The 27,791-nt window shown below is 43.1% G+C and overlaps 1 protein-coding gene across 1 annotated transcript in view; it reads right to left on the reverse strand.

Annotated features, from left to right (window-relative positions):
* RAD54L2 (RAD54 like 2) overlaps positions 1 to 23,708 on the reverse strand; it is an 87,698-nt gene extending 63,990 nt beyond the window's left edge. Inside the window, exon 1 of the mRNA XM_060308319.1 lies at positions 23,536 to 23,708. The gene's annotated coding sequence lies outside the window, so the exon portion shown is untranslated. The remainder of the gene's footprint in view (positions 1 to 23,535) is intronic.
* Between the last annotated feature and the right edge of the window lie 4,083 nt (positions 23,709 to 27,791).

Below are 27,791 nucleotides of genomic sequence, written 5' to 3' on the forward strand. Positions count from 1 at the left end.
ATGTGCCACAACTACTGAAGCCCATAGGCCCTAGAGCCCGTGCTCTGCAACAAGAGAAGCCACCACAATGAGAAGCCTGTGCACCACAATGAAGAGTAGCCCCTGCTCACCGCAACTAGAGAAAGCCCACGCACAGCAACGAAGACCCAACGCAGCCAAAAGTAAAAATTAATTAATTAATTTTAAAAAAAGAAAGTTATTTGGAGAAAGAATGGTCAAAGGGAAAGGCAGAAGGGCTAGCATTTTATTCAGGCCAAGCTTAGGTACCTTCTGTGATAAAGACACTGTGCCAGGCACTGTGGGGGTGATATAAATATATGCCTCAAGAAAGAAAACTCAGATGTAGAGCAAGAAGCCATAAGTCTCCAAAACAGAAACAACAAAAGTCATCTTTGGACACCAAAGATGTCGGTAGCATTTGAATAAATACCAAATGCCAAATCAAATCGAATCATAATTTAAAATTATATCCCTAATACAAAAATGAAAAATGACATTATTGTCCCACTAGGAAATTTATGATGCATTTTTCTCCCCTACATAACCTTATGCCTTAAACACATCTATACTCTCTTACATGGTCCCTTGGTGCCCAAGGATACTCATTCACCCTAGTGCAGTTAACAGTATAGTCTGGGGCAGCATGGTTTCTCTTTAACCAGGGCGAGGCTGTACCCTGGAATTAAACCCCAAACCTTTGCCTCATCAGCACTCACTATGCCAACCTAAAACAGCTGGCAACCACCATCCAAGAACAATCTAGTTGACTGAGAGTGAAGAATAAAAGTGGAACACCTAGAGACAACTGCCAAATCTCAAAGACAGACATTCCAGGCCTGCATTTGGGAAAGAGGGCTAATAAAGTTCCAATCTTCTAGTCATTCAGTCAACAAGTAGTCATTAAATATTCTTGTGACCTATTCTCAAGTGGACATTGCCCCAGCACTGCAGGCAAAATAAAAATGCCCCCCAAAGAGAAGGAGAGTGAGTAATAGAAAAATGACAGGACGAGGAGCTAATCCTCCCTCCTGCTCACCACAGCATACAAGAATAAGGAGTGCAACTCATTGTTATATAAGAGTAAGGCTGAACAAAAGGCCCAGCTAAGTCAATGGTGGCATCTGCAGAATGTTATAAACCCAGGGCTAGAGGATGCCACTCAGCCATGCTAATAGATAAACTACTGAACACCCCCACAACACAGCTATTTCCAGACTCTCCTTATCATCTCTCCCATTAACTAAAAACAAAAATATTGCCTTCCATAACAAACAATTCTGACAGGTGGGCCTCTTCACATTCAAAAGTCTCTGTTTTAAGATAGTTCTGCTCTTAATGAAGTTCATACATTATTTTTGCACCAGTGTAGATAAGATATAGTAGGCAGGCCTCTACTTAGATTTTTGACTTGATATTAGTATTATACAAGCTGTATTTTACTCTTTATAATAAATAAAATACTGATATTTTAAAAATAATTATACATTTCGAACTTGGACAGGCTTCTAAAAAATGCCACTCACATAGAAGGATGGAAAGAACCCATGCAGTTTGTTTTTTTTTTAACATCTTTATTGGAGTATAATTGCTTTACAATGGTGTGCTAGTTTCTGCTTTATAACAAAGTGAATCAGCTATACATATACATATATCCCCATATCTCTTCCCTCTTGCGTCTCCCTCCCACCCTCCCTATCCCACCCCTCTAGGTAGACACAACCCATGCAATTTTACAAATGCTGTTAGCACTGCTGTTATCTTGATCAAGAACTATGAAATGCACTCCATTTCAAATTTCAGAATGAACACAAACCAAGATTAAGTGCACCACTTATAGCTTCCCCACTGATTCCACTTTTGTAGCAAAAGCCTATAAAATTATCTGCAAAAGAAATTATCAACTGAGAGTGAGTACTTGAATACTGGGTATACCAGAGTCATGAAGGCAGGACAGCACCAGAGTTAAGATTTCAGATCAACAGCTCTAGAAACTATCTGGTGGAAACCAACAAGACAGCACCACAATGAACAAAGTACATCTAACAAGTTGGACAAGAGTGTCCTGCTTGGCCCCTTGGCAATGGGGGAGACCCCGCAAATTCTCCCACTGCAAAAACACCTAGAAATATGGATAAAATTATATAAGTATCCATTTGAAATGCACAACTGCTTTCACAAAAAAAAGTAAGAGAAATCCCCAAGGAGCAATGATGAAAGGCAAACTGAAAACACAAACAAATACTGCTGACACTACAGCAGTCCTAGGAGAAGAGGAGGGTGCCAGCCTTGCAGGGGATGGGATGGGGGACAGGGGGATAAAGAGATAACACCCTGGGCTCAAAGAAGCAAAAAGAAGGGACAGCGACCTCTACATAAGGCCAGGACGTTGAAGAGTTATACTCTTATGAAAGAGTGGTCTAGAAAAAAATCTAACCACCAACACAGAAGACAACATAAAATCTTGTGTCAATCTAGGTCAGAGGGGAGAAAAAAGGTATCCATCCAATGGGAGTCTGTAACCAGAAGTCTGCCCTCAAACCAATTTGAGGTTGAAATACATACTTACCTAGGTGGTTCAAGAAATTAACCAAAACTAACTGAGGCCCCAAGCAAGTGATACATCCTAGTTGCCTAGAAATAAATGTAAAACATCTCTTGCATATACCTCAACCTGGACCACCAAGATAAAGCCTTACTGAAGATGAGCTCACAATTCAAAAGTATAAACAGAGGAGGGACTAATCATACAAAAGCAAGAGCCAAGAGGGTCAGATTCCTAAAAATCTACCTATACTGTGAAGGGAGAACATCCTTGCAGGAATGCAACAGAAGGACATCAGGCTATTCTCTGCTCGGTAGCCTGTGCTCAACAAGGGGACTATTCCTGGGAAAGGCCAGTCAGCTGCAGGAAACTGATGGTACTGCTGCCTCAAAGCCTCCTTTCTTTGGGACTTCCCTGGTGGCACAGTGGTTAAGAATCTGCCTGCCAATGCAGGGAACACGGGTTCGAGTTCTGGTCCGGGAAGATCTCACATGCCGTGGAGCAACTAAGCCAGTGCACCACAACTACTGAGCCTGCGCTCTAGTGCCCGCGAGCAACAACTACTGAGCCCATGTGCCACAACTACTGAAGTCCACGTGCCTAGAGCCCGTGCTCCGCAACAAGAAGCCACCGCAATGAGAAGCCTGTGCACTGCAATGAAGAGTAGCCTCCGCTCGCCGCAACTAGAGAAAGCCCAAGTGCAGCAATGAAGACCCACAGCAGCCAAAAAAAAAAAAAAAAAGCCTCCTTTCCTTAAAAACAAGAGACGGGGGGCCCATGGGCACTGGTGTTAAGCAACCCTATAGACAAAAGGTCTGAATCTCAACAGAAAAGAATCTGAGACTGAGGAGGCTCAATCTTTATACATGTTCATGAAGCTCAATCCTGGCAACTTATGTAGGCTTCCCAAAGCATCTGAGACTGGCAATCAGACTGTGCTGTACAGGACTGAAAAGTCCTCTTTGTTCTCATCTCTAGACACTGCCTTCAGGTGTCCCACACCCTCCATTATCATCAACAAAATGGGAAGAAATAAAGCTTCCCGCTGGACTTCCCTGGTGGTCCAGTGGTTAAGACTCCACACTCCCAATGCAGGGGGCCCGGGTTTCATCCTGGGTCAGGGAACTAGATCCTGCACACCTCAACTAAAAAGATCCCTCATGCCACAACTAAAGATCCTACATGCCAACAACGAAGATCCGGTGCAGCCAAATAAATAAATATTTAAAAAAAAGCTTCCCTCATTTAGATTTGTAAAAAGGAATCAAACACATGATCCTCATGTGTTTCTTAATAGCATCCTATTATAAACATACAAATAACATATACTACATGCTCCCACAAAGCTGTGACTGTACCCTTTAAATTCTTTTTTCTCCCTATTATAACATCACATCTGGCCTAGTTTCTTCAACAGGCTATATCTGGTTTACCCAAGAAGCCATATATATCTATGATTTACTGAATCCTAATAAAATTAATTGGCCTCTTTTTTAGAGGATTAAAGGAAAGGGCAGACACCAAGAGCCCCACTTATACTTCTGAGGTAATCCCTCTATTTCTAAGTCCTTACTCTATATTTGGTTAGGCATCCTAGATAACAAATCAATATCTTCAGTTACATATAAAGGAGGACCCCAAATCTACTGCATTCTGCTAACTGGGGCCCACACCACAGTGGGCATTTGTTGTTTTCCTGTGTAACGCAGACAGACAAATTGCTTCACTGCTTTGGGGAAGATACTCCTGACCTGTGGTAAGAACCTGAGTTCTTACCGGGTCCTCGTAGCAGTTTCAACTACTTCAGAAGGCTTGTATCTATATAACGCATTAACACTGGGATAAAGATGCTATAGCCAGTGGACAAACTCTGAAAAGCCCATCAGTAACTGAATCAATTATTTAATTTTGCTTTCCAAAAGCTGTCTCCCTCTGAGCTGACTCTAAACAACAGGAAGTAACTGATTTTTAAGGAAGATTTGAAAATAACCATAGCATGTCTAAAGAATTATGTGAACAGAACTTCATGATCTGTAGAGGACAAGCTGATACTCTGCCACCTAATAACTAATCCTCCCATATCTGGGCCTTTTCCAATGTCAGGGAAAGTCAATACTTTCATTATGTGCAGACTTAACAATCAGTTAAAACTCACTAAAGATACTACTGAATGCTTACAAACAGAAAAGAGTTTAAAAGGAATAAACGCTTCTCAGTGAAGTGATGAAGCAAATGTCATGGTATTCTACATTCGAACTGCTGACTCTGGTGATTTTTGATAAACACAAGGGGGCAGGGGAGTGGTGATGTGTAAAAACCATGACTTAGAAATCAAGAAGTTCTTTTACTAAAATGCATATTCTCTGTACCCGCACATAAAGAGGCTCTGAGATCTTGAATCAGGCTGTTCTATAAAGCTTCAGAGAAAGAACAGAAGAGATGATGACAGAACCAATAGTTGGAAAGCACATACACCATATGAAACCAAATCCATTACCTAAGGATTCAGCCTTCTAGCCAGGGTACTAGCCAACAAAGAATAGTGAACAGCAATAGAAGTCCACTTTAAAACAGGAGAAAGAGGACTTCCCTGGTGGTCCAGTGGGTAAGACTCTGCGCTCCCAATGCAGGGGGCCTAGGTTCGATCCCTGGTCAGGGGATTAGATCCTGCATGAGTACTGCAATTAGGACCCTGCATGCTACAATTGAAAAGATCCCGCGTGCTGCAACTAAAAGATGCCACATGCTGCAACGAAGATCCTGTGTGCCACAACTAAGACCCGGCACAGCCTAAATAAATAAATTTTTTTTTTTTTAAGAAAGGGAGAAAAAAGATGGTTCCACAAAGATAGTTCTAATACATTCAAGTACTAAAATCAGAAAAACGTTTTTAATAACAGGTTACATCCCTCATGTCAGAAATTGACCATTACCTACTCTAAGTTATTAAAATTGACAAAACAGCTCACCAAGAAGAAAGTTTGGTGGTCTCTAGAATGTCTCTTTCTAGAGAGTGATACCTCCAAAACTTCTGCTCAGCTGAACAAAAACATATTAAACAACTACCATCTACTGGGGACACAAAGATAAAGAGCAAACACAGGTCAGGTCAGATCAAGCATTAGGAGGAATGAGGCCCAAAGCGAGTTTTGAAGAAAGAGTTGGACGGAGTTAGGTAATGGCAGGGTGGGTGGGGGGGTGGGGAGTTGGGTAGGGGATAGAGGGGACAAGATAATGGAGATGAATAGAGAAGAGGAGGGAAGAGTTCAAAGATAGGGAACTCTATGAACAATAATTGAGAGACAAGAAAGAGCAGAATGTGAAATTAAATCCAAGAAGGTTGTGTTACTAGAGCGTAAAGTAGGGAGTATGGGGGAAGAGTAGAAAATGAACCTGGAAAAGCAACAGGGCAAAGATCACGGAGCACCCTGTGTATGTTAAGGAGATTGGATATTATCCTACAAGGAAGATCAAAATAACATGATAAGCTCTGTCTTTTTTTTTTTTTGCGGTACGCGGGCCTCTCACTGTCGTGGCCTCTCCCGTTGCGGAGCACTGGCTCCAGACGCGCACGCTCAGAGGCCGTGGCTTACAGGCCTAGCCGCTCCACGGCATGTGGGATCTTCCTGGACCAGGGCACGAACCCATGTCCCCTGCATCAGCAGGTGGACTCTCAACCACTGTACCACCAGGGAAGCCCGAGCTCTGTCTTTTATAAAGATCACTCTGCACCATAGAATGTTATAGAATATAAAAGCATAGGTATATGCAGTTTCAAACTGAAATCCCAACTCATTTTTTCAGTGTGACCTTAGGCAAGTCAATCTCTCTGGGCCACTGATTCCTCACCTGTAAATTGGAGGTACCCCTTACCTTCAAGGATTATTAAGAGAATGAGGTGGTGAAAGAATATAATATAAATGTAAATTGTACTGTGAAATTACACAGTTCAGTATTTAGCACATTGTAAGTATCCAAAACATGGTCTGGAAGAGATATTTGCTGGAAGAAATTGTAAGATGGAATAAGAGAAGACAGGAAATAGCCAGTAAAAAAGCCAGAGGAAAGGTCAGATTTGAGAACTATTTAGGAGGTAAAATAAACAGGGCTAGTGGGTTACTATTCTTCAGGTGAAAAAGACACATAAGACTTCTCTTCCAGGTTTCCCTAACCAGGGCCTATGGTGCTGCTGTCAGTTCCTCCTCAGACACCAACCCAGACTGGAGGCCAGATGCTACAATATAGCCCAGCTTTTACTATCAGCACTGCTGAAAAGGCAACAAATATATCATGGAGTGGGAACTCTTAGATGTCAAGAGAGACCCTAGTTAACGGTGCCATTTAACCAGAGCAAATTTACCTTTTCCTCATTTGGGGTAATGACACCTATACTTCAGGTGCTGCAAGTATTCATGCAGCATATAAAACAGTAACATAATAAGGACTCAATAACTTAACACAACACAAACAAATCCTATGTAGATGTGAAGCTTAGTTTACAGTGTCTCTCATGAAAACACTATAGCCTTATCACAGCTCCAGCCCACCTGGAAGTCCTGGTAGCTGAAATTGTACAATACACATCCGTGTGTTGGTTACCATACAGGCAACCGATGCCCCATTTAGGGAGAGCCTATTTTTATTTCTAAAATGTGTGTAACATCTTCCACCATAATATGTGCTATCTGGTTTCTAAACAAATAAAACTGGTTTCAGAGAGCTCATCTCTGGAAATAGCAGCTGGGATACTGTAGTTTTACCCAAAAGTTAAGTAAAAATTGGCCCCAAGCCCAGAAAACAGGCATTCCTCCCAGACAAAACTGGATAAACCAAGTCTACAAACAATGAGTGGATAAAATAGTAGGGAAGTAAAGACATGGAGAGAGCCGGAATAACCCACACCAAAAGGCCAACCCATAGCTCAAGAAGGGAACCAAGGAAGGCTTTAGAATGTACCAGTTCTGAAGCAGTCAGGTGAGGCAAAAGTTACCAAGTGTAAGACACCAAAGTTACTAAATGAAAAGTATCTGGAACATAGATATTCTCCCTGCTATGCCAAAGGTAAGATTTATGTAAGCAGTATGAACTAAATGCTCTATTCAGCTTAAGATTCAAGATTCCTTATGAGAGGTTAGGCAGCTGGAGAGATATAACCTGGGGAAGGAAGAATATCAATGGAGACAAAATTCAAACACAGTAAATGTGAAAAAGAGTTTCCACTTCAACAGGCTAATTTATTGATGCTGCTATTGTTTCACACATTTGATTTCTTATAAGGACTGTACTGATTATACATGTCACAAGGTATTACTTCCTACTTTCACTTATGAAATATTAACAGAAAAGAATCTTCAAAGGAGAAAAACTTGCCAAAATGCCCTTGACATGGAATTGTTCTTTAAGATGCTGCCAGAGCACATGGTTTTGATTAAAAACAAAACAAACAACAAAAAAAACCCCACAAGCCGTCCTCTAAACATCTAAAATGTTTTTTTTTTTAAAAACGTTTAATCTGAAATATTGACTGCAGAGTCAGTAGATGAAGGGCAAGTCTAACAGGGCCCAGCTGACAGATGAGACCAGGTCACAAGTCTCTGATAGAGGAATCTGTACTGAGAGCACCGATTGGGTCAATCAGTGAATTCTAATTTGCCCTAACCAGAGCTTGTAAGACAGACCTGGTGAGGTTCCTGAAAAAATCTATTAATATATGAAACAGATGGCTCTGCCAAAGAGGTTTCTGACCTATTAGAGGAAAAGTCTTTCTGAGAACATAAAATAGATACAGTAGAGCAATTCAGGGGAAGATTTTCAAGACCATTTTTACAATATAATGTTGTATAAAAAGTGCAAAAAACTTATAAATATTTAGATCCCAATTTTAAAAATAGAATTACACATGTGCAAGTATTTATATATGCATAGGGGAAAAAAAAGACAAGAAAGAAATGCACCAAAAGGTTAACCATTTTTATCTGAGTGACAGTTTTACCAAAAAACTTATTACTTTCTTCTTTATTCTTTTGTTTTACAGTAATAGATAGGACTTGATAACTGTAAAATCAGTATCTTTATACATGTATTCTCTCTCCACAAAGTCAAACCATCAGTGAACAAATCCTGTTTGACCTCATCCCCCTCCTGAGCTGCATCGTATTTTTCAGGCTGTGACTGCTTTTATCCATAGCCATATCCAGTGACCAACAGGGCAAGCTCTCACACTGCCAACAAAAGTTCACTGGGTATCTATTACAAGGACCCCATCTTAGGCAGGGCTCACATGAGGGCCTAAAGCAGCACGTAAAAAAGATCATCAGGGCTTCCCTGGTGGCACAGTCGTTGAGAGTCCGCCTGCCGATGCAGGGAACATGGGTTTGTGCCCTGGTCTGGGAAGATCCCACATGCTGCGGAGCGGCTGGGCCCGTGAGCCATGGCCACTGAGCCTGCACGTCCAGAGCCTGTGCTCCACAACGGGAGAGGCCACAACAGTGAGAGGCCCACGTACCACAAAAAAAAAAAAAAAAAAGAAAAGATCATCAATAGTTAAAGTCACCCTTGAAAAGTCTTTTCTATTGTCCACATATAAATACAGTATGAATAGTTTTATGTATGCATTCCTGTAGATGAATATACCAAAAATATTTCCAAAAGCATATAATATTCAGAAATTAAACCTCTCATGTATCTTGCTGCTTGGACCAGTTCAGCAATTCTTCATTGGTCCTCAATTTTTCCTCCCCATCCCCTCACCGGTGAATACTTACCAACTCATCACCACACCACCTAAACAATTTCTGTTCTGCCAATGGTCAAGAATTCTTTACATTTATAAGTTTTGTCAATCTTATTAACTAACAGCACTGACTACATCCACTGCCTTTGGGTACTCACGGAGTAAAATGGTGAGTATAAATTACCCCACTATTTAAATCATTATTTCTGGGGACTTCCCCAGTGGTCCAGTGGTTAAGACTCTGCACCCCCAATGCAGGGGCCCAGGTTCGATCCCTGGTCAGGGAACTAGATCCCACATGCCGCAACTAAAGATCCCGCAAGCAGCAATGAAGATCCCACATGCCGCAAAAACAACCCGGTGCAGCCAAATAAATAAATATTAAAATCAATCAATCAATCATTTTTTCTTACTCTCTCTTTTTCTTCCTTCTGCAATTTAAGCAAGGTAAAATGTTAGCTATAATTCCATTAAAAAATTAAAGCACTTTTTTATTGGGAGTGAAAAAAGGGAATCTTAGTGTTGTTAGGCTTAGTGTCAATCTACTTAAGGACATAGGTAAGATTACATTTATTGAGTGCCTTAATAAATGCACTTTATTAAGTGCATTAAGCACTTAATAAAGCAACTAAGCCCATGGGCGACAACTACTGAGCCTGCGCTCTAGAGCCCACGCGCCACAACTACTGAAGCCTGCGCGCCTAGAGCGTGTGCTCACAACAAGAGAAGCCACCACAATGAGAAGCCCGGAGGAGGCAAATCTTGAGGCAACCCCTGAAGCAAGGCAGAATTAGACAAGTGAGGGGGGGAGGAGAAGACATTCCACACAGGAGTCATGACTTGGATCTGAGGTGCACTGAAAAGGCAGAAAGTGTCTGGTTTTCTGGAAAGGGAGATAAAATGATTCATCAATAAGTACTGATTGGGACTTCCCTGGTGGCACAGTGTTAAGAATCCACCTGCCAATGCAGGAGACACAGGTTCGAGCCCTGGTCCGTGAAGATCCCACATGCCATGGAGCAACTAAGCCCATGTGCCACAACTACTAAGCCTGTGCTCTAGAGCCCACGAGCCACAACTACTGAGCCTGCATGCCACAATTACTGTTGCCCGCATGCCTAGAGCCTGTGCTCCGCAACAAGAGAAGCCACGCAATGAGAAGCCCACGTGCCACAAGTAGAGAAAGCCGCTCACGGCAACAAAAACCCAATGCAGCCAAAAATAAATAAATAAATTTATTAAAAAATAAAATAAAATAAATAAGTACTGACTAAGCACCTAGTATTGACCAGTACTGGTAGGTACTAAAGATACAGAGATGAGAGAACCCTGGTCACAGAGTGATGATTGGAGCCCTCCAGGAATCATCCAGTCAACTGACACAGATACATAAACACATAAGATGAGCAATCTGGTAAGTATAACATATGACTAAAGTTGATGACTAGATAAACAGAATGTAGCATATCCATAGAGTGGAATATTATCAAGCAATAAAAGGGAAGGAAGTACTAACGCATTCTACAGCATGGGCAAACTTTGAAAACATTATGCTAAGTGAAACAAACCAGTCACAGAAGGCCACATACTATATGATTCCATTTATCTGAAATGCCCAGAATAGGCAAAACCATTGAAACAGAAAGTAGATTAGTGGTTACCAGTGGGTAGGGGGAAGGAAGAATTAGGGAGTGGCCACTTAATGAGCGCAAGTTTCTTTTTGCAGAAAAGAAATGTTTTGGGACTTGCCTGGAGGCACAATGATTAAGAATCTGTCTGCCAATGCAGGGGCCACAGTGTTCGAACCCTGGTCTGGGAAGATCCCACATGCCGCGGAGCAACTAAGCCCATGGGTGACAACTTCTGAGCCTGCGCTCTAGAGTCCACGTGCCACAACTACTGAAGCCTGTGCGCCTAGAGCGCATGCTCACAACACGAGAAGCCACCACAATGAGAAGCCCGCACACCACAACGAACAGTAACCCCCGCTTGCCGCAACTAGAGAAAGCCTGCGCGCAGCAACGAAGACCCAACGCAGCCAAAAATAAATAAATAAAATAATTAATCAAAAAACAAAAACAAAAAAAAGAAAGGAAATGTTCTGGAATTATATAGTGGTGATGGTTGCATAACCTTGTGAATATACTAAAAATCACTGAATTAAAACACTTTAAAATGGTGGAAATTTATGGTATGTGAATTATATTTCAAAGGAAGGGAGGGAGGGAGGAAGGAAAAGGTTCTACAGGACAGAGAAGGAAATAATTTTGCCTGGAAAGGCTGGTGAAGACTTCTCAGAGGAGGCAACAGATCTGAACGTCAAAGGACAATCTCTTCTTTCCTTAAAAAGAGACGGATGGAAATAGAGACACAGATGTAGAGAACAAACGTATGGACACCAAGGGGGGAAAGTGGCGGGGGTGGTGGGGCAGTGGTGTGATGAATTGGGAGATTGGGATTGACATGTATACACTAATACGTATAAAATGTATAACTAATAAGAACCTGCTGTATAAAATTCAAAAAAAAAAAGAAGAGACTGATGAAGTCATTCAGAGAGAGGAAATGACATATGCAGAAGTACAGTTCCATAGGAATAGAGGCTGGGGGAGTAAATGGGGAAACTGTGAGAAGTAGACAGGCCAGATCTTGATCCAGCAGTCTCCGGAGGACTTTGTTTAGGAGTCTGAACTTCGTCCTATATAAAAATTGGCAAATATGTGGCACTTGGCACCACTCTCCTGTCTGCACCTCTGGCAGACATAACTATTATGCCATCGAGCCCTTCTCTGCTGAGCTCAGAAGTGGCCTCAGTATCTGTCTCCATGCAATCCTTCCCACAGTCCATGTGCCCCCAGTGGGAGCCACTAAAGGGTCTCAAGCAGGGAAGTGGCATCATCTGAATTCCCAATTTAAAAAGAACACTGGTGGGACTTCCCTAGTGGTGCAGCGGTTAAGATTCCACACTTCCAATGCAGGGGGCCCGGGTTCGATCCCTGGTCAGGGAACTAGATCCCACATGCATGCCACAACTAAGGAGCCTGCCTGCCTCAACTAAGACCTGATGCAACCAAATAAATAAATATTAAAAAAAAAAAAAAGAACACTGGTAACTATGTGGAGCACTATTTGAAAACTGGCTTTAGGAACCCCAGCTACAGGAAAAGCAGAAGGATTTTTAACTGGAGAGAAATGGGTGATAGACAACGCTTTCAGAAGGACTATAAAAATGAGAGAAGGCCCTGGGTTAAGAGGAAAGAAACCAGAAAGAGTGGAGAAGGGGTAAGGCATTAGCAAGGAAAAGTCACAGGAAGGAAAAGGAAAACTTATATATGAATCTGAGGCTTGAAGTCTGTCATACCCTTCACCAAAATCAGAAAGAACAGTAGAGGGATAGCTGGTTTGGTGGGGAGAAATGAAAAAATCCATGCAAGATATTTGATAAGTGCTAGAAAATAAACATAAAAGAGCCAACTGGTAGTAAACATGCTTTGGACAGGAAAGCAGCACACCAGGGAAGAATAAAGGCTCTGGGACGAGATGGCCTGGGTCAGAGTCCCAGCACTGCCACTTTGTATCTAAGGAATACTAAAGAAGTTACTTAATTTCTCTAAACCTAGATTTCTTTATTTATAAAATGAGAAGAATAACAGTACATATGTAAGATTTTTTTTTTAATTAAGTGAAAAAAATAATTAGCATATTGCCTAGCACACAGTAAGTTAGCTTTCAATTAATGTTGGTGATTACCTTTAGCTACTCCATGATGACAGTATGTAGTATGACCAGCTATGCTTTGGAGAAGCTAAACTGTATTACCCCAAGAGTTGGAAAATCTTCCCAACTCTGAGATAGGACAGGAAAGCAGAGGATTCTTTGAATTTTGAGGTCAAGGAATTAGTACCATTTCAAAAGCTCGGCCTTTTAGGTTTAAAAACATTTCCTTGGGCTTCCCTGGTGGCGCAGTGGTTAAAAATCCACCTACCAATGCAGGGGACATGGGTTCCAGCCCTGGTCCGGGAAGATCCCACATGCCGTGGAGCAACTAAGCCCTTGTGCCACAACTACTTAGTCTGCGCTCTAGAGCCTGCGTGCCTCAACTACTGAAGCCCATGCGCCTAGAGCCCGTGCTCCGCCACAAAAGAAGCCACCGCAACGAGAAGCCCACGCACTGCAATGAAGAGTAGCCCCCACTCACTGCAACTAGAGAAAGCCTGCGTGCAGCAACGAAGACCCAATGCAGCCAAAAATAAATAAATTTATTAAAAAATAAATAAAGGGCTTCCCTGGGGTGCAGTGGTTGAGAGTCCGCCTGCCGATGCAGGGGACACGGGTTCGTGCCCCAGTCCGGGAAGATCTCACATGCTGAGGAGCGGCTAGACCCGTGAGCCATGGCCGCTGGGCCTGCGCGTCCGGAGCCTGTGCTCCGCAACGGGAGAGGCCACAACAGTGAGAGGCCCACGTACTGCAAAAAAATAAAAAATAAATAAAATAAAAACATTTCCTTAAGTGTTCTTAACTTGAAGCAAAGTCTACTTTAGCTCAGTCACTTATTCAATCAGTATTTATTGCAAACTCTTAGTACAAAGAATTGTGCTGGACACTGTAGGATGCAAAATTACACGCAGTGTAAACGTGGTACCCATCCTCAAGAAGATTACACTAGGAGGGAAGAAAAGCTTACACACACAAATAGCTGAAGCACCAGGCATACTGTGAAATGTTACTGATGCACTGCCAGTCATGAGAGTCAGAAGAGGGAGGACTCACTTCCAATGTGGATGAAGCTGTCACCTGAACTTAGTCTAGAAAGATGGTCAGAAATTCAATCGGCCAGAACACAGGTTCAGGAGAAACAATGTGAATAGAACAGCCAAAGAAAACAATGTGAATGCAGACACAAAGCTGAAAAGTGCTAAATGTATGTTTCTGGAAGAGCCAGGAGTCAGGATTAACTGAAGAACTAGCCACAAGATAACTGGCCCTATGTTGAAGACAAATGAAAGGGAAAAGCCATAGGATGAAGCCTGGATATCCTGAGAGAGGCCAGATGGGAAAGGCCAGAAACTTGTTTGGGGAGTAGAATGATGCATGTGGTCCCACATATGCTGAGCAAGACATTTCTGAAACCACCTTCTCACAGCTGAGAGGATTTTAAAGCTGCACAGGACTTCAGACTCTAATCCAGCCCTACCATCCTTCTGACTGAGGACACCAAGATCAAGAGAGGTGACTGAACTGCCCAAGCCATGGAGTTAGTGGCAAGATTGAGTGAAGCCCTGGTGGGCAGACTCAGTTCAGGGCACTTTACACTCATTCCCATGACCAGAAAGACATGTCTAAAAGCCAGGATGAAATGTGGGTTTGTTGCTTGGTAAAGAAACCAGGGTTATAGAATTGAGTCACTTGGATAGCCTGAAGTGGTGGGAGTGAAAGAGCTAGATTTCTGAGGGTCAGGCTACAGAGGGAATAGAAAAGGAAAAACAACAAACCTGGGTTACATCCACATCCAGGAGGAAAAAGGAAGGGGTTTTTAAACATCTGAGAGGCAGGCAGAGAATCAGGATAGTGCAGAATCTTAGAAGCCAAGGTCACTGTCTCCTCTTCAGCTGACAGATATGTGTTCCATAAATATCTGCTGAATGAATGGATAGATGAAGACAGAGTAAATGCAAAAAATGTTTGAGCCCCCACGTAGGTAAAGCACAGTGCTAAGCACTTCATATGAGAATAAATGAGGTAACCTCACAACCACCCTATTAGGCAGCATTATCATCATTATCTCACTGCATTTCAAGATGAGAAAACAAGTTTAAAAATTGCCCAAGTTAAACAGCAAGTATCAGAGCCAGGATTATATATCAAGTCCTCACTATTAAGGAAACGTTAATTTTTATCAGGGTAGAAAATGGCAAGGTAATGGTGTTTAAGAAAAAAATATTCTTATTAGTTAGAGACACATACTCAGTGACAAAGTCTGAGATTTAGCTTTAAAATATGCCAATAACAGCAAAAAAAGGTGGGAAGGACAATTGAAAGAAAAAATTGGGGAAATATTGGTCACTATTGAAATTGAGTGATGGGTCCATGGGGTTCATTATACTATACTCCCTGCTGTTGTATGTTTGAAATTTTCCATAATAAAAAGTCCACTCATATGCAGCTTCCCTCCCTGCAAAGATGGTAGGGAATGGGGAATTAGTCAAAACAAGGGAGAACAAACATCAAAAAAAAAATTTTTGTCTGGGCAACAAGGAATTCACTCAGAGATAGTATTCAGGAGAAAAACAGGACCAGAAGCCAGACCACAAAGGATTAAGAGATATAGATAAAGCAAGTAGTGAGGAAATGGCAGTAAAACTGCATTTTAGATAAAAGGGACAGGAAGGAGAGGGCTAGGATGGCATGAGAGGTCAAGTTACATGGTTCTACCTTGTATGTAGGTAAAAACAAAAAGGGGAGGGAGGGAGGATAGGAAGATGATAGAAAGAAGATAACTGAGTAATCAATTAATTGATCAATCAATCTATATATGAAACAAAAACATGAAAAGATGCTCATCACTTACATTTAAGGAAATGTAAATAAAAGTTATCTAGGTTTTAATTGTCAAAGATTAAACTTATTGACAATGTTCAGTGTTAGAGGAGAAATATAAATTGATATAATCTTTCAAAAGTTATGTGACAGGGCTTCCCTGGTGGCGCGGTGGTTGAGAGTCCGCCTGCCGATGCAGGGGACACGGGCTGGTCCGGGAAGATCCCACATGCCGCGGAGCGGCTGGGCCTGTGAGCCATGGCCTGCGCGCCGGGAGCCTGTGCTCCGCAACAGGAGAGGCCACAACAGTGAGAGGCCCACATACCGCAAAAAAAAAAAAAAAAAAAAAAAAAAGTTATGTGATAATATCTAGTAAAATTTTAAACATGCATAACTTTTGACACAGAAACTCCACTTGTAGGAATTTATCCTAAGAAGTATACAGAGTACAGAAAATACGAAGATATATTTACAAGGATGCTTGTAACTGCAGAGAAAAAGAAACAAATGGCTATCACCAGGGGACTAGGAAAATTGATAGAAATTAACTACGTAACTATTAAAAGATAGATATGTGTCCGAAACATGGGAAAATGCCCAAAATAAAGGCATTACATGAAGACAGAAAGCAAATTATAGAAAAGTAGATATACTGTTATTCCATTTCTGTAAAAAGGAATTACTTTATCTCACACACATACAGAAGCACAAATACATCCATGTCAGCATACACGGTGGAAAAAAGTGTGGATATATATAAACCAAATTCATGATAGTGGTTAACATTGAGACATGGGATTATGGGTTCCTTTCCTTACTTAAAAATGCCTCCGGGGAGGGGGAAGGGTAAACTGAAAAAACTTTAAAAAAATAAAAATGCCTTAATTTTACTGTGCTCATATATTACTTGCATAATCAGGAAAAAAGTCAAGGAATTTCCAAAAGCAAGAGTAATGAAAGTGCCATAATAGAAAGGAAAGGGGAAAAAATTAGTGAGCACAAGCCCTAAAGTGAAGTCACAGGTCAAGAATGAGGCAGACAGAGAGCAGGTCTAGGGCCTGAGGGAAAAACAGCCTTGCAAAACGTGCAAGCAGCTGCTGTGGGAACTGGGACCCTGAGAATGCAGCACAAGAGCACCCGGAGGGGCAGAGGCAGCTCAACTGAAGTGAGGCAGTGGGAACTGCTGACAACCAAAGCAGCCCATTTTCCTGACTCCCCAGAAACACTGGGCAGCCTAGGGGCAGCGAAAGAAGCCAGGGGAGAGAATTCAGGGTTGGCAACTGGCAGAGTGCAAAGGCTCAAGCAGGTTCTCAGACCTGGGGAGGGCAGCAATGTAACTGTGGACCATGGCAAACCAGCATCCAAACTAAGGTGGGAGGTGGGTGAAACAGTAGAGAAGAGAAAGGTAGAGAGATAGGGTGGGGGAAGACAGTGAGAGTGGATGGCACAATGAGAACAAAGAGACTAAGCTCAATCCAGAATCACACTTAAAGGATTCTTTCCCAAATTTCCATTTTTCTTCCAATTTCTAAACATCATCACATTAGGAGGAAGATCCCAATTTGTGTCACTGGGCTTCAAGGGCAAAAACTCTCCACCTGGTTTTGGGTGTTTCTCATAACCCGTAAGGGATCTGTGAGGAAGGTGGAGGCTCCATCTAGGTTCCCCCCACACCCAGCTCTTGCAGAGTTACTAGGCTGCTGTTAATAGAGCAGAAGCTCTACTCCCTGTGTGGCACTACCTTCTTTGTGTGTATCCTCTACTGGCCAGAAGCCTGGAATAAGGAGTGACTGTCACCCCCAAACCGAAGCCCTAACAATATCTCATGAGGACGTTAAAAAAGGCCCTAAACTTAGAAAACCTGGCATCAAGTCCCACCTTTTTTTCTTATTGTCTTTGTGAACTTGAAAGCAAGCCACTTCACCTCTTTGTGTTTGCTTCTTTATCTATAAAATGGGGATATCTGCCTAACAGTGTTGCTGGGAGGATGTAGTAAAGTAAAATGTACATCAAAGTGTTTTATGAAACAATAATATCATACATATGAAAGGTATACGTATACTTATCATAGTAAAGCAAACATTTTTCAATTCTACCTATATATCACTTTCATCAATGGTGCTATAAAACCATAAATGGGTGCTAGCACCTTCAATGTGCCTATGCTGGCTGAAATTGTCCATGTTTTTATTGCTTTTAACCTATATAACAATTTTCTTCACAAGATTTCAACACTGCTCACAAATTTCTTCAATTTAACAGTTGCTTGCCACATTTAAAGTGCCTTATGCTTTGTCTCAGTTTTCCTTTTTATCTCATGTCAATTTTTATCTTTAACTACAGTTACTTTTCATGCTTCCCTTTTCTTCAGTCTGTTATGTTTGTCACCTACATGAAAGAATAACCGCATTAGGTAGGCTTCAATAGAGTTCCTTATACCTGGACAGTGGGATTCCTATGTGGTCTGATCAACCATGAAAATTAATTCAAAGTAATTTAGGTAGTATATTCTCAAGTTATTTTACCACTAAGAAGAACCAAGAGGGTGATTAAATGAATTGGCACAATTCCATTACTTCTAGGTTAATAACTCAGAACACAGAGCTTCCTAACAAAGAACTAATATATCAATTTCAGTGTTAGTACAGTATTAGGCTGAACAAAGGACTAATACAGATAATTTCATAATCACTGAGTTCAAATTCCTAAATAAAGTTTGGGCAAATGATCTTATATCCTGAATATGGCCACATTGAGCTCAGCTGGATCTTCAAAAAGTCCATCAGCTGACAAAAGTCACAACATCCTAGTGTTAAATCCATTACCTACACCCAGGCTGGAAGTAGCTGTCTAGAGACCTTGCAGCCCAAGCTGACTAGTCACTGTTCTTCACACGAGGACAAATTGCTCAGAGCAGTAAATGGCCAGTGGAAGATCTAGATAATACCCATAAAGAACTGTCACATTCTCTTCCAAGGGAAACTTTTGCCAAGACCCAAAGAGAGCAAGTAATAGCTCCCCAGCATCAAAACCATAAACATATGGAATAAGGAACACATTTTCACAGCAAAATTACGTATTATGTATTTTAGCAACCTGGAAATACAAAGGCAGAAGCACTGCTTCAGCCAGGGTCTGAGGCACCCATGAAATCAGAACTCTCATCACATCACCAGCTCCACAAGGAATGATTTCATGATATTTTACATGCAGAGGTCATTCATTTCTTCACTAAACATTTATTGAGTAGCTACTTCTGTATCAGAAATGTTTAGATACTGGGATATAGAGTTAAACAAGACGAGGTCCTGCCCTCACGTAGGTCACAACATAGGCACAGAAAACACACAAAAATACCCAAAGTTAAGAGTACAGTGATTATGAAAGAAGCTTTCACAGATTGCAATGCCATACAAAGGAAAGGCATTCAGCCTAATCTGGGAAGAATCAAGGAAGAGTTTTAAGTGATGGTGCCTGAATTCCTAGTAAATTCAAGCCTAAGAGTCAAACAAGCACTAGAACAGGGGGAAAATTAGTAGGAGAAATAGCCTGAGAATGCTGGGACATTCAAGGAGCTCACTATAACTGGAGCCTAAAGTGACAGAGGAGGGCTTCCCTGGTGACGCAGTGGTTGAGAGTCCGCCTGCCGATGCAGGGGACACGGGTTCGTGCCCCGGTCCGGGAAGATCCCACATGCCGTGGAGCAGCTGGGCCCGTGAGCCATGGCCACTGAGCCTGCGCATCCGGAGCCTGTGCTCCGCAACGGGAGAGGTCACAACAGTGAGAGGCCCGCGTACTGTACAAAAAAAAAAATAAAAAAATAAAAAAATAAAGTGACAGAGGAATTGTGGCAGAAGAGGACTAGAAAGGAAGATACCAAAGAGGCCAGGTCATAAAGGTCTTTGTGAGATGTTGAAGTAGAGATATATCAGGATCTAGATGTTCGTGTATTTTGAGGCCAGGGGAGTATTATTTACTTTTAACTGAAGTTAAAGACCACCCCAAATGGAGGGGGAATTTGACTATGGAAGACTGGAAGAGATTTAGGGCCAGTTATTTTGAATCATTTCTGTCTGGCTCATACTTATTTTTCTCTCTACTTTTTTTTCCCCCTCTCACAGGGAAAAAATAAAACTGAACAATTCTATAACAAAGCCTGTGAACCTTCTGTTCATCAAAAACATTTCTGAACAGAGTGCTAGATTCTATCAAACTAGCCCAAATTAGAGAAAGACGACAAATCTCTCCAGCATCTGGAGCCTTCCAGGCAAAAAGACCAAAGTCAGGTATATGATGCCAACAGAAGAAAGCTAGAGAAATATTCTGATCAGGGGCCACACAGAATATGCTGCCTGGCATACTCCAGCACTCTGTCACTGGGGATGCCCACTGTTCCCAAAACAAGGACATGCCAAACAGTTACCTCCTGGCTTCTGCATAGAAACTGCCAGGAAAAAACCTACCAGTGCCAGGAATGACCTTGGACTTTATAGTGTTGACTCCCGGCCACCAGTACTGGATAAAGACTACCTCAACAATTCTCTCACCTGTCCAGGGTGCCAACAGGTGTAGACAGAAGGCTGCCTTCCTCACCAGACAAGGAAACTGAACCTCTCATCCATGCATAGCACCCAGCCACACGCCTATTACTAATACTACTGAGAACAGTAACTCCCACATAATGATATACACAACCTACTACTAACAGCAAGCACTGACCACCCATTAAGCACCAGGCCCTCATCTCCAGTCCTCACTACAACCTGCAGAGGTTATTTTAACCCCATTTCACAGACTGAAAAAAATTAAATTAAAAAACAAGGCTCAGAAAGGTTAACAGCTTACGCAGGTCAAAAAGCAAGCAAGAGGTAGAGATGGGATGACCCCAAAGATCATGCTCTTTCCATTGTACTAGACACCTCAGAATCTTTCCAAAGAAATCAAACACTCTAAGCTTTCTTTCCAAGAGTTTCTGAGGTTATCCATCTGACTAAGAGGTAGTCAAAACATTTTTCAGCAGTCAGTTTGCCTTCAAAGCAACAAAATAAAGTTTTCATTTTATTTGATCAAGTGAATATTCCAGATGGAAAAATGAAAGAGACTTCAAAGAATTTATTTATTATCTAAGTGTCTTGATTTTAAACCTCTTCATTTATTTTTGGCCAAAATACATACAGAGAAATAGAGAATAGAGCAAAGGACAGAAGTTCATTTAACTAGATAGGAATGGAGATTAACAATTAAAGCAAAAAAGCATTCAAATATAATTTATGCAGTAATAATTAAGAGGCAAGGAATTTCAAACAGGCTGAGCCTTACCTCAATCTTATTCCTCCTGTTCTAGGAGACAGCACTCCAAGACATCAGCAGACACTCCCAGCCTACATACAGTGAACCAGACAAAGGGAGTAAGCAACGCCTTCATGCTCCCAAAACCACAGTGGGAAGGAAAGTGTGATGGCTTCCTGGGGAACCTAAGCACATATACAGTATTTGTAAATCATAGCTCATCAAGACACACACAGCAACAAAATGTTTACCTTGTGGCTTGTCTACAGGCATACTTAAAGTTAACAGGTGTATGTAAATAAAACAAAGCAAAAACAACCCCATACCATTGTGAACTTTTCCCATGGAAATATATGAGGATAATCAATTGTCACTAGTCAAAATCAATACTTTTTAAAAACTTTATTCAATGGTTTTACTGATTAAAAGCTTGATATGCCTGAATCACTTCTTCCTTCATAGACCTATAGCCACTTCTGAAATATGAACTATTACTATTAAAACATGAAAAACATCACCATTGTAGAGGTGCCCAACACAGTGCCTGGCATAATTCAATAGATATTGGTTTATGAAAGAATGAGTTACTTAAGATAGAAAACTTAAGAGAAAGAGACAGACAGAAATAATACAGTGCAAGGGAAATATATGATTTTTTAAAGATTAAGGGGAAAAACAATCCCCAGAACCATCAGTACAACTACAAATAGTCAGAATTACCTCACATCTCACCCGAAAATTTATACTCTAATATACTCCAATGAGGCAATACAACTCCTAACACTCTAAACAAACTCTGAAAGTGCAATGATTCTGACACTTTTTTTTCATATGAGATTTGATATCTCATCTATAGACAACACACCAACTTTTGCCTGAATACTACATAGAGAGAGCTCTGGTGCACAGATGCAGGCCTCAGCTATTTGGAGTTTGCACATTGCCTTTCAATGATACAGATGAGACACAGTGTACAGACCAGACAGACAACACTTCTAGTGAAGATAATGTCCTGGGAGAGTTAAAATGACGGTCACTAAGATTTAACAGATTTAACGTAATGACTTCACGGTAGTAGGAGAAAATGAAGTTTAGGGATATAAAGAACTTTTAACAACATAAACTGTTAGAGTTTTCACATCCCTCTCTAGAGTTGCATACATTAAACAATGACACATAAATTAGTGAAAAGAGGCTCTTAATGTAGATTTAGAATTGGACTGAAAAATCCCTAGAATTTATATATATTATACTGTCTAAGTTTGTCTATCATCATAAACAACAGCCATAGTGCTGAAAAGAAAGTATGAGTCACAATTCAAAAACAAAGGAGAAAATAAATGAACAGAGGAAAGCTTTGGATCCAAATACCACAAAGAAATTCTTTACTTAAAACACCGTCAATGACAGCTACCATTCTGACTTTGAGTAAGAAGGAATGGTCCACACTGTCTTCTATTCAGGAAGAAACTCAATTCAGCCCCCAAACGCTCCTTCCAGCACCATCTACCTCAGTGCCCAGCCACCAACACAGTCAGCCACATCCACTAGCAAGGGACAGGAATTCTAAGATCTGAGTCACCCCTCCCCCTCAGTAAGAGGTCATTCTCTATCAGAAAGCCCACTCTGCAAAGGCCCCTTGTTCGTCTCACAGGCTGCTACCACCATGGCCCACAAAAAGCTAATTCTCCAACTTCAGCAGCCTACCAACCCTACTCTATACTCTCCAATTCACAACTCCGGCTTCACCCTAACTCCAAGGTAGCCAACACTACTCACCGAGACATTCTTGCGACAAGTTCCCTACCTGAGAACCACTCAACTCCAGAATGCTGGGCCCTGGAGAATCCAGCCCTTTGCTCAACTCCCCTGTGCCCAGCTGAGCTCCTGCCTTTCCAGGAACTAATCACCGATTACCTCAGAGAAGCTAAATACTCAATACTCTTTCTCCCCTGTCTGATCCCAGTCTGCCAAGTTCACGGACCTGGGGGCGTGGAGGGGTTGGGGAGGAGGGCAGGGAGAGACGCATCTCGATTCGCCTTAGGGACCAGGCACATCAAGGCCCCTAGAATTCCAAACGCATCCTCCCCCCAATCCACCCGCTATGGCCAGCCTCCAGGGCGTCTGCATCAGGCGCTAAGAGCGCACGCCTCTAGAGTTAAGTCTCCGTGCCCCTATAACTCCCTTTCCCGGCTACAAAAATTCTAAATACCAAGCCAACACGGCCCCGGGTGGAGGCGAAGACCCCCGCCAAGCCTCCGGCCACTGGAGTTCCCTAGGTCGGATCCAGCGCCCCAAGGCCTGGGCTGCCGGGACCCGCTTGCTGACCCAGGCCGCTGAGCGCCAGGGGCCCGGGCCGCGTCTCCACTCCGCCCCCATTGTTGCGGGTCCCGGCGGCCCGAGCAGGGAGCCGGGGGCCGGCACCCGCACTCACCTCCCGCGCCGCGGCTCCGGGCCGCGCCGGGCCGGGCAGGGCCGAGTGGCCGAGCGTTCCTCTGCGCCCGCCTTGGCAGTGCCTGCGGCAGCGGCGTCTGGGGTGGAGGGAAGCAGCCGGCCAGGCCCGGGCGCCGCGGGCTGGCTCCGGCTGAGCGTCGGTCTTCTCCTGCGGCGGCGCTCGCAGCCTCCGCTGGCGGTCCGCGCCAGAAAGCGTCCCCCTCTCGGCCCGCGCGCCCGGCCGCCCGGACGGGAACATGCGCCGCCGACAGGAAAGTTCCGCTGAGAGCCTAGCGGAGGCCGCTGTTGACCCGCGCCGGGTGGACAGCGATTCCTCCTCCCTCTGCAGAGCCGTCTATGCTACAGATAACTTTTTTCAGGCATGAATGAGGCACGGAAATCTCAGGCCGGAAACCTAGGAATGGTTTTAGTGGTGGGTCCGACAGAATGGGTTTGCACCCCGCTAGCCACCAGAGAGGCACGTTGACCAGTCAGTGCTTCAATTGAGCCTCGGTTCCTCCTCATCCTCACCGGGGGATAACCCTGGAGGCTTGTTAGGATTGGATGAGATGATGGAAGTGCCCGGTGCGGAGATATGGGGCTCAACACTGGGGATCGGTCATTGCTGATGCTGCCAATGATGACTGCTACTACTGCTATCGCCTCCTACAGAGGTTAGGCGCAGCTCTCAGGGACCCCTGAAATTGATGCGCACCATGTAACTCTAGGTTTTACCCCCTCCCGTCCGGTTTCCTGTTAACTGAAGCTGGAAAAAAAGTGGAGACAAGAAAGGGCTTTCCTGATCACTGACACTCAGGGGGAAGTTAAGGATGCAGGTTCTCCTCCCTCAAGTTGGGAATTACTGCCATGTGGGCTCCTGTTAACGAGAAGAGTGAACTGTGTCAGCTTTCTTCACTACAGCCCCAGGTTCCCTTCCTCCTCCTCCTCCTTATCCCAAGAAGTGAACATTGACGAGATGATGAAAAAATTCTGAAAGTGGGTTCTGTTTTCCTCATAAAATCAAGAGGATAAAAAAATCGTTTCTCAGACTTCCCTCGTGGCTCAGTGGTTAAGAATCCGCCTGCCAATGCAGGGGACACGGGTTCGATCCCTGTTACGGGAAGATCCCACATGCCTCGGAGCAACTAAGCCTGTGCGCCACAACTACTGAGCCTGCTCTCTAGAGCCCGCGAGCCACAACTACTGAGCCAGCGTGCCACAACTACTGAAGCCCACGTGCCTAGAGCCCGTGCTCCGCAGCAAGAGAAGCTACCACAATGAGAAGCCCGCGCCCCGCAACAAAGAGTAGCGCTACCCCGCTCGCCGCAACTAGAGAAAGCCCGCGGGCAGCAAAGGAGACCCAATGCAGACAAAAATAAGTTAATTAATGAATTTTTAAAATCCTTTCTCCTTCCCACTTCCTTTTTCTTCTGGGCCTTCACACCTCTAGATATCAGTTATTTTTTGGAACAAATTAAGTTATACAAATACAAGTGTGTGTTCCCAAACTATCCATGGGAATTTAGATCTGCAGAAGGTGCTCCAAAAGTATCACAGCTTTCACATGTCCTTAGATTTTCCATTCTCACTTAGCCCCTTGGCTTTTGAGACTCAGGAAATTTTACCTTGATACCTTTCTCCCTTGTCTGAAGAGACTTTCCAGAAAAGCTCTGAGATCAGTCACTTGAACCTAAATTAAATTTTGTCACTGTGTCACACATGTATACACATGGATTTCCATTTACATTATCCTCTGGAAGGAAAGGGCTCAGCTGGCTAAAGACATTTCGGTAACCATTTGGAAACAGCAGGTTCATAGATAGAAAGCAGCATGCTCAAAACCTCTGGAGGCTCTCTGCTCCCTCAAGTAAGGGAACTTCATCCTATGATCTTAAAGGACAAAGGATGCCTCAAAAGCTGGTTCACTTTTCTCAGAATCCTGAGATCACCTGAGGTCCGACCCCTCCCTGCTCCACATTTTCACCAGTTGGCCTCTTAGCTTGGACTACCCATGTGACACATAAAGCAGATTTGGTCTCAAGTGTCGAAGTAAGTTCAGGTGAGAGTCCTAAAGATGACCAAAGTGAGGAGAAAGAGACCAGTGAAGCTGGGCAGAAACTTGAGAGAGCAGTCTTATTGTTTATCTCCCTCCTCTCTCCCAAAAGACCCAATACACAACTATCAGAGACACCCACACTTATCTGCCTCCTCTGTTACTGAGGTTGAGCAACAAGGGCCAGGGCTGGCTCCCCTGATGATGGAAGCCTCCCAAGATGCCATTGCCCTTCTGTGACATCACTGCTTCCTTGCCCTCTGAGAGCTTCTCTGACAACTTGAATGATGTTATGCCCTCACAATCACCTTTGGGAATCATGCTACCCCCCAATTCACTAGTAGGAAAGTGGGTTATATTAGGGAGGAATCCTTAGAGTGATTTACATGCATAGCTGCCTATTGATGGCTCTGCCTTCAAGTGCGGTTTAAAAATCTGGGGTCTTCCTGCTGGGATTAGAGAAGACTCACCAGTGACTTGTTAATCAGAAACTATAGCTCGGCCTTCTTCATCACTGTGAACCCACACCTGGAAAAACACCCTCTTCCTTTCACCTGTTTAACCTCCTCCTCATTCCATGAAAACCAGCCCAGTCCTTCTTCCACCAGCCACATTTCCAACCCACTCCCACTTCTGGATGTCAAAAAACATGATCACTCTGAACCAGGTTCCAAGGTGACAGATAGTTGTTTCACTTTCTTTGACAGCCATCCTATTCTTTATTTTTTAATTTTTGGCTGCGTTGCATCTTTGTTGCTGCGTGCAGGCTTTCTCTAGTTGTTACGAGCAGGGGCTACTCTTCCTTGCGGTGCACGGGCTTCTCATTGCAGTGGCTTCTCTTGTTGTGGAGCACGGGCTCTAGCCATGCGGGCTTCAGTAGTTGTAGTGCACACACTCAGTAGTTGTGACTCGCAGACTCCAGAGCACAGGCTCTGTAGTTGTGGTGCATAGGTTTAGTTGCTCCACAGCATGTGAGATCTTCCCTGACCAGAGCTCAAACCCGTGTCCCCTGCATTGGCAGGCAGATTCGTAACCACTGCACCACCAGGGAAGCCCGGCCATCCTATTCTTGGGATGTTTTTTAAATTTCACCTTGTACACTGCTTCTCTTATACTAGATTATAATCTCTGGGAGGGTTGAAAAAAAAATCCACCCCAGCATCTATTGAAGACCTGACAAAGCTGCTGCATCATAAAATTCCCCATTCAGCAATTACCTATTGGGTACCTACCTTGTACCAGGCACTGTGCTGGATGCTGGGGAATACTAATAAGACGTGCCAAGCATAAATGTAAGCATTTTAGAGCTATTAATGCATTTGATCCTCACATCGACATAATGAGGCATGTGTAAGTGTCACCCCACTTCAAAGATGGAAAAACTGAAGCTGGGACATAACGGGTGGGGTTTGAGTACAGGACACTCTTATAACCATGCACTGAAGTGAAGAACTATACTCAAAGTTGAGCTTGGAGTACTCTGGTCTGTAAAGTGAAACTAATAAAAACCCATCCCATCTGGATGTTCATTCAGACATTTGTTGTCCCCGAACTGTATTTCAGATGCTAATCTAGCACTGAACAAGAGATTACAGGTCTCTGCCCTAAAGTAGCTTACCTTCTAAATAGGGGAGACAAATAGTAAAAAATAATTTCAAATTGTAATAAGTGCTGAAAAGAACATAAAACCAGAGACCTGTATGGGAGAGAGGCTGTCTAGGGAGGGAAGAATTGGGTAAGACCACCCTGATGAGGCGACCTGTGAGCTGAAATCTGAATGCCAAGAATGCTAGAGAGAAGCATGTGAAGACTCAGGGAAGGACAATTCTAGGCAGAAGGACCAGAGCTCAGGAGAAGCATAAGGTTGGGTAAGAACCACCAGATGACTGCTCTGGAGAGTGGAAAAGTAGCCTGTAGCTCTGCTCCCAGATTTCATGGTCTTGAAGGGATCAATTTCAGGGGTGGTCCTGGGAGGGTGTGAAGGATACTGCTGATCAACTTCTAGGGAAGCAGCACAGATTTACTGTAGTACCTGATAAATGACCATGTACATTTGCCAAGACAATAGACAGATGTCATAGAAACAGATGCTTTTAAAAATTTCTACAGAGAATAATTCCATTCTCTCCAAGAAAAAGAAAGACATCCAAACTGAAAAAGAAATAAAATTATTTCTGTTCACAGATGATATGATCTTATATGTA

This window comes from Globicephala melas, chromosome 11 (assembly GCF_963455315.2).
Source record: "Globicephala melas chromosome 11, mGloMel1.2, whole genome shotgun sequence".
Classification (NCBI taxonomy): domain Eukaryota; kingdom Metazoa; phylum Chordata; class Mammalia; order Artiodactyla; family Delphinidae; genus Globicephala; species Globicephala melas.